Here is an 8,388-nt window from a genome sequence, read left to right as displayed (position 1 = left end):
TGTGTGTGTGTGTGTGTGTGTGTGTAATGTTAAGCAATCATGAAGAGAAAAATCCATACAGAAGGGCTCAGTTTAATATCTAAATGTTGGAATTGAAGGCCCTCTGGTGGTCAGACCTGTATACACTATTCACTGTTGATGCCATATAGATTAAAAAAAAAAAAAAGGATCAAATCATAGATGCATGATAAAGTGTTTTGTTCCACTGAGAGTCTGATAAAGCACATAAAGGATAAAATGTCTTCATAAACATACACCCAATATTTCCTTTTATTATCGATGTGTCACGTGTATATTCTGATTACTCTGATCAGGTTTTTGGTCTCAAACACTGTGAACAATGTTTGTTTAAATTCCATAGTGAGTCATTTTCACAAATCTGGTTTTGTCTGATCAGAATTGCGAAAAACGAAAATATTTGGTTTATTATCACAAGCCACAGTTCAAGTTGTAATGTGCTGCCCCCTCCCCTCACAGCATTTCTGATAAGCATAGACCAAGATGTGGGCTCACTTTTTCTTCTATCACTATGTCAGGTGGTTGTTTTATGAGATCAGTGGCAGCCAAGCAAAACCATAAAAAGTCGCATCAAACTAGAGCTGATGAAATTCCCGTCTGTCTTTTGTCATCGGTGTGCCTCACTGCTCCGTCTAACACACTGATATACATGCCTGTTGCGCCACGTCTCTAACACCACTGGGTGTCAGTGTGTCCTCACATTTCAGCAGCCATAGAGCCGAAAGGGTGAAGCGAGGACGTCTAGCTGAGCTCCACTCTCATGAGTAAACGTCCCCAGGGACATGTTGGGTGACTCAGTAGTTCACAGCAGCCTCAAGCTTGTTCCCTTGTTTTCTGTGTTCACTGATCCGTGCTGCCCCGCGTGGGAAAAAGATGAGAAATGCCAAGTTTTTGGCTTCACAGAGATTTTCATTGACTTTCAATGTCGTGTCCTGGGGTGAAGGTACTGTATAACCACAATACTGGATTATCTAAGCTTTGATAAGTTGATAAAAGAGGCCGTTTAAACAATATCACACAAGCTAAGCTCTTAAAATTGCTTTAATAAAAGAGACATGCAAGTAGAAACAAAAAGAAACAAAAGATATAATCAGAAGCTCTACAGGTTAAAAAACCTCTTACACGCCTACATTTTTATCTGTTTTGTTGGTGCATCTACAACTTTGTTGATAGCGCTTTATTCTTTCTATAATTTTGTATGTCACACACACAGGATACTGCACTGCTCCATGATTTAGTTTTTAGTTTCAAAATATGAGAAAAGTTATACTGCCCAGCATTTATTTGACAGAGCCAAGGACTCTGGAAACATTAGATCATCTTTAATTGCTTTCTTTTTAATAGCAACAAAGTATGAAAAATTATAGCGTGAGAATAATGTGAGCATTTGAAAAGTGGTAAAAGAATCTGCATTACATTTCAGCTCAGTGTTTGGCTATGTTCTCTTCCACTTTAATGTTTGGTTTCATAATTTTCTGTTGTGTAGGCAGCTTAAAACCCAATGAACACTATCTGCTTAGCACACAGATAGCTACTGATTTTCATAGCTTTTAATTAGATGGTGACTATAGTGGAATCACAGCAACAAAAGAACCATGAAGTAAAATTGTTCCCTAATAGCCCCATACATTACCTGCTGTATGCAGGTTTGGGGAAATGCATAGAAAACAAACACTAATCCAATGTTTATGCTGCAGGAGAAAACTATAAGAACTATAAATAAATTACTGGAATATAAATAAACCAACCAAAGGCTATTTATTAAACTATGCGCGTACAATTTTTATGATTTAGTTTATACCAATACTGCACTGGTGATGTACAAAGCACAAACATAATGTACTTCCAGACTGGATTCAGTGCATTTTAGAAATAAGAGAAATGAAAAGTGAACTAAGTGTAAAAGGTATGTTATAAATACAGTTGTCAGAACAAATGATTAAAAATATGTATATTTGCAAAAGTAACTTGTTGAATACTTTAACAGTAAGGCCATGATCACATATAAAACTGAGGTATAATTATAATTATTTCTACAAGCAAAATAGAGCTCAAAGGGTTTTGAATGAATTCTGATAAAACCGTGTCGGGGTGTAGAGCGGGCTCATGTTCAAATTTAATTTACATTCACCATGGTCTTCACGGTCAGCTCAGTGATTTATTGGTCAAAAATTGACAGTAAGAAGCTATGATTCTTACAAGTGTGGTGTGTGATGTCCACATGTAAATAGAATCATTTGAAGATTTAAAAAATTACATCACATTTGACCTCTGACGTCTCCTGTAAGGTCAATAGACTGAGCTGAAGGTCAAAGTGATAATAATCCCATATTTATTAAAACTATGTTTCTTACTGTTTGTATTGACATCATATGAACATACAGGAAATGGAACATGAGGATTCTAAATATAAGGTTACTTTTGAACTATTACAAGTAAGGTCGAACTTGCATAAACACATTATAGTTTGGATCCAAATATCACAGCACATTTGACCTTTGATCTACATTTCACATCTACATTTCTTTCAAGTTGACCCCAGAATGCGTTACTTTTACTGTACTATAAACTTTTGCACATATGCAAAATACCATACTGTTCACTTAAAAGTATACTGGTCAGAGAGTGAGCTGCCTTGGCGAACGTAAAGAGTGCTTCTTCTTGTTTTTAAAACATGTTTTGTCTTTTTTTTCTTCAGTGTTTTCTGTTTTTCTGCAAAATCGTCGGCTACACTGCCAATCACCTGTGTCCTTTTCATTTAATTCAAATCTTTGCTGTCATATTTTGATTTTTATGGGCACATCGCTGTGAATTACGACTGAACAAAATCTCACAACGTCATAAAATTATTATCACAACCAGATGTTTCCCTCACGAGCTGCTAGAGAGCGAGAAGCAACAGCCACTGCATTTACATTCACCAGGTGGACACTAACATCGCCCCAAATGAATCCAAGCGAATAACAGCATGTCTGCTCATATCGCACCAGCAGATTTACCTTCATCTGATGATATTTCACTGTTATGTCTGAAGCACGGTCCAGCTGTTGGTTAACACAGACTATAAAACTGTATAACGGTGATGTGCTAGCACTGATTAATCTACTATCGGCACTGTTCTGTATGAGTTTACATCTTACAGTTTGCTTCTTCATGCAACATTACAAAGTGTAATTTCATTTAACATTCAAACAGTTCATGACTTGTGTAACTTAGTTCTTGTTGGTACAAGAAAGACTGAAATCTGCATGTAACCTATGGAAGCTGGCTCACGACCCAGAGGGTCAAGTAGACGGTGATGCAACTGTAATAACATAAGACGTGTAATTATCAGTGTCATGACAGCATTTTTGGCCAAATTAATGACCTTTAGTGACAATGTATGAGCTAACTATTAGTACTGTGGTTAGATTTTCCCCTCTGTGTCATTCAGACTGAGCAACAATCTATGCTGGTGATACTGGACACTGCAGATGAAGCTCAGCTCAGGCTTGTTGTTTTATTGTCTGACACAAGATGTGTGTCTTGACTGTTCATCACAAACACACACACAAAAGCAGAAGTTTTCCTTTGGCTTTTCTTTCACTCCCTTTCCAATCCAAATTTATTTAACGCACATTTAAAGACGACACGTTGGAATCACACACACACACACACACACACACACACACACACACACACACACACACACACACACACACCAGCCTAACATGTGGAGGTAACTCACATGTGGAGATTTACACCAGTGTAAAGGGCATTAAGATTACCATTATTTGTCTGACACACTCTGGGATCATTGCTCAGAATGTCCTTTAATGTAATTGTTTTTACTTTTTTCTGTATTTTGGTCAGACTCAGCAGTGGCATTAAATCCTAGAAACACCAATTATAATCCATACCACTGAACAGTGATTGTTTCGGGTCCATAACAACAACGAATACTCAATATTTATTTTATTGCAGCCAGCAGACCCTGCCGGTGTTTAGAGAACAGAGTCTTTATAGCCTTGTTGTTAATGTTGACATGTTTTATTTGAGTTGCTGCTAGTTTTTTGTTTTTTTGCTGTCACATTTAAAAAATGAAGAAGTGCTTCTAGATGCAGACGTCAAAATTCTGTCACGCCTCTGAAGCTTGTCGATGTTGTGACTTTGGCTCTCAGTTGTTAAACGGAGGGTCAGCTATCACGATTAATCCAAAGAAATATGCCTCATGATCTACTGCAAACTATAAAGCTTCTTTCTGTTTTATGGAGCAGTTCATAGTCTGGCAGGGGTATAAAGGTCTTTTAAATGTCCAAACTGAGCTCTGTCAAAGCGAATTAACAACACGAACTCACACTAAATAAAAGATCTGAGCAAATTTAGTCACCAGTCAAATGACTTGACTTTAAATTTTAAAACTGCAAATCTTTGATTCCTTTAGATCCTACCAGACTTTGGGTGTGCCTATTCAAAAAAAAAAAAGGGGGGGGGGGTGCTCTCAGCACTAGACTGCTGCGTCCAAAGCACCATCATCTCAAAAGACATTACGCTACAAGATGAACCATTTAGCATGGGTCATAATAGCAGTTTGTGGAGAAGCAGCTGGAGGCAAACATGTAAATCTGTTTGCAGCTTTCCTTTTACAAACTGTGGCTCCATCTCAAATACTCATCTTCCTCATGTAATCACACATCAGCCAGCAGCAGCTCCCCTTCCGGACAACCTACAGAAATAGCATCAGTACTCTGTGGCACGGGGAGGTGCCAATGTGTACCGTTATATTTGAAACTACAGTATGTGGGTATTACCATGGAAACTGCAGAGAGCTGTCCAGATTACATACTGCATCTTGTAGAGGCTTGTGGTTCCAACGTTTCAACAACTAAGACTTTGTTTTTTACACTAATGCACCAGAAATTTGCTTCCAGCTATTTCTCTTTGGGTACCATTAAACTCCCTAATGTGACTTTTAAAGAACTGTTATGATATGATTGTGAGTGCTCATAATAGGCTATTGTGGCTTAATAATGCTCATACTGTAGGTGAAATGTTCACCCTACCCCGGAGCTCGTGCTGTGTTTTCACAGCGTACTGCACCCTGGGGTGAATGAACTTGCGACCTCACTGAGGGAATGGCATGTTAAAAAGCTTAAATCCCTCTTGTGTGGTTTCCTGTTGCACTGTGGGAGAAAATAACTTGGGTCAAAGTCCATTTTTTTAGACTGCACCAGAGGGGACAGAATAATAATGACAGCAGATTATAATGAAGACTTAATATATCCATAAAAAACAAACGAGAAAACAAAATCTTTACACAAATGATGTCATTATTCTTTAACCGTAAAGGGGAGGGCCAATTTAACGGTTAAATCCGTTCAGCCAATAGCGTGCAGGCGGTGGCACCCGAAAACACTGTGCGATGTTTAAGTGCAGTTAGACTTTTTAAAGCTCAGCATTGGGAGAAGAATGCCGTGTCTCACTCTCTGCCGAAAGTGTCTTATTTTCTCCAAAGGGATGCAGAGTTTTTGTTTTTGTTTTGTTTTTTGCAGTAAGGTAAAGTGATGAGAACCACTAATACAGCTTTCATCACTGCTTGTTCACATCTGAAAATAGGGGCAGCCACATTGAGTATTATGTTGCATGGAGTATACGTTAACACATTGTATAAGATTTGGCTTTTGCCTGCATTGCCAAATGGTGTAGTTTGTAAATTTATAAGAATTGTATATTGCATCTTCATTCCAGTGCAAAAATTGCAAACATTTTAGAATCTCTGATGTGAGAATTTCATGCTGTTCTTTACCATCTACTGAATAAAAGAAGAAACAATGGAAATGGCATTTCTACTGTCTTACACACAGCACTGTGGAAAGCTGTTTCCACCAGAAGCGTTCCTGTTTGTTTGTTTGTTTGTTTGTTTGTTTGTTTGTTTGTTTGTTTGTTTGTTTGTTTGTTTGTTTGTCAATCAATCAGTCAATCAATCAAGGCTTTATTCGCCACGTGCAGGTTGCCCTGCAGTGAAATAGAATCCCCCCCGACTTTACACACACAACACAGACATCACATGGGGATACAGGTCGGAGATCGGTAGCGTTACAGAAAAAACACTGAAATATACACTACAATGGGAAAGTTCAAGAGGAAAAAAAGAGACCTCTGCTCATGCTGGGCTCCTGGGTTAGGGTACGCCTCTGGTGTGCATATCAGTGTATATGTATGTGTGTGCGTGTTTGTTTGTTTGTTTTGCCACCCATAAGTCAAAATTTCAAGTCATTAATTCAAAGTTTCTACCTTATAACTCCAAATTTCAATTTGCTCTTCCCATTCGTCTTATTTTCTCAGAACCTTGAGTTAGACAGTCGATTTTGTGACAAATTTGTGATAATTATACATAATTATGATAGTTATAGCTTGCTTTTGTTTTTCAAGTGGCGAAAACAAGCTTGTTGACAAAATAGCAGGTAGTCGAAACACTCCTGAACCTGAAACCAAAAGAACTTTGTGTCTCCGAGCGGTCTTTGAATGCACCTGAGAGGGAGGGTCTAGTCAGTTATCTGTAGGCTGCTTCTCGGCCGTTCACTCTGATTACGGCTCCTCAGGAAAAAGGGCGACCACAGGAGGGGAAACACGGAGCTCTTCGCTACTTTGAGAGGATACGTCTGAGAGAGGTAAGGAAATAAATGCTTCTATACTTACGCTTACTCGGCTGGAGCTCCGAGAGCCGTGTAGAGTGAATAAAGCGCTTGAGACTAAAAGGAAAAGTAGTTAAGCAGCAGCACCGCTTCCAGTGGAGAGATAACCTTAGTCATTTAGGATTCCAGCAGCACCTCGGTGAGTTGAAACCTGTTACTTGTTTAGAAGTTTTCCAGCAGTCTTTAAGGTTATTATTGTTCGTTTATTCGTATTATTATGTTTAAAATGGGGCAAAGGAGAAGGACACACGGAGGGCACACCTGTTTGTTTTTCTCCAACCATATCCTAAAGAAGATGTTGTTGTTGCCTTTCTACCCACTCGATACTTGCGCAATTGAACTAAATGGACTTTAACTGTGGAGCCTTAGAGCCCGTCTTTAATTGCTGTGAGAAAGTTCTTTCTGTTTGAGAACCTGTTTGTCCAGTAAGCTGGAACAAAATGTTTTTTTGTTTTTTCTTTATTTCTTTTAGGCAGGAATACTCGGAAAGCTCAATTATTCGAATACATGATACCGACTGTGTGGCTTTTAAAAATGTAATTATTAATATTTGGTGACAGAAGTCTGTCCTTTTCACCTGAACTAAAATAAAAAAAACCCCAAAAGACTACATTCGTCTGTCCCGAGGAAATTCCTCTCTGGCAGTCACCACACCCTTGTTGTGCTGCTCGGCTTCTGTAGCGCAGACCCTCACATCTCAACAGCGACTTGTTCCCTTGTCTTGGCATGTTCACCATAACAAAACTGCACTGCCGGTATTTGGGTCTGCGCCAGAGTCAAATCTGCAAAACTCTGCTATTCTTCAACTCAGCTGCTCCCATCTTTCGAGGCTGACGCGCACACTCAGGATGTTGCACGTGAAGAGTCCTCGAAAACGGGTCTTCTCGGTTTGTCCACTGCGCGCGCGTGTGTCAATATTTTTGTGGAAGAATGATGTAATATATATATATATATGCATTTTTTTTGTAGCAGAACTGCTGACCAAGCAGGTAGTGGACAGAAGTGAAAGTGTTGCCCAGTGTAACAAGCAAAACAAAATCAGTGCAGGGAAATGTAAAGGAAATCCCCGATCTGAGGTATTAGAGGATGTGGCCGTGTGACGAGATGTAATCCACAGTGTTAGGGCTGAGAGAGTAGGGATATTGTTGTAGACGATGGAGTGTATATACTATTGAATGCACACGGGAAAGAGCACACACACACACACACACACACACACTCAGAATCCATACAGATATTATGAAGTTAAAACATAGCATTAATTAATGCATTGCAAGGTTTTCCGATAATGCGCTGGATAAACATGATAACCCAGATTACACATATTTCTTACTGTTTATATTGCAGCATTAATCACAGCAAAGATTCCACAAAGAGTTTAAGCAGTGTAAATATAATAACCAGCTACAAAGGCAGTAAAGGCATCCTTAGCGGTATTTTCATTACTGATTAAGCTGAGAGTTATTTTCTTGATTAATCGTTTGGTCTGTAAAATGTTGCATGCAAAGAGCCATGTTGATGCTTATTGTTTTTGCTTGAATGAGGATGATAAATCAAACTTAGCTGCTAATTAATTTTCTGTCGATCGACTGGTTACCCAATCCACTTATTAATCAGAAGCATAGACAGTGTAAAAGAGGGATATCGCTTCTGGGTTTGAGAAGTGCCTTGAACTGTCTTTTTTGGGGGGCGGGGG

General features: G+C 38.9%; 1 protein-coding gene across 1 annotated transcript in view; it reads left to right on the top strand.

Annotated features, from left to right (window-relative positions):
* Positions 1 to 6,529: 6,529 nt before the first annotated feature.
* The window catches only part of LOC102211492 (rho-related GTP-binding protein RhoC-like), a 20,251-nt gene continuing 18,392 nt past the window's right edge, over positions 6,530 to 8,388 (top strand). The window contains exon 1 of the mRNA XM_005732531.1: positions 6,530 to 6,668. The gene's annotated coding sequence lies outside the window, so the exon portion shown is untranslated. The remainder of the gene's footprint in view (positions 6,669 to 8,388) is intronic.

The sequence above is a fragment of the Pundamilia nyererei genome, unplaced genomic scaffold (genome assembly GCF_000239375.1).
Source record: "Pundamilia nyererei isolate P.nyererei 1_Seehausen unplaced genomic scaffold, PunNye1.0 scaffold00047, whole genome shotgun sequence".
In the NCBI taxonomy this organism is placed as follows: Eukaryota; Metazoa; Chordata; class Actinopteri; order Cichliformes; family Cichlidae; genus Pundamilia; species Pundamilia nyererei.
Note: the sequence above shows the minus strand (reverse complement) of the source record. Positions and strands in the feature narration are given on the sequence as shown.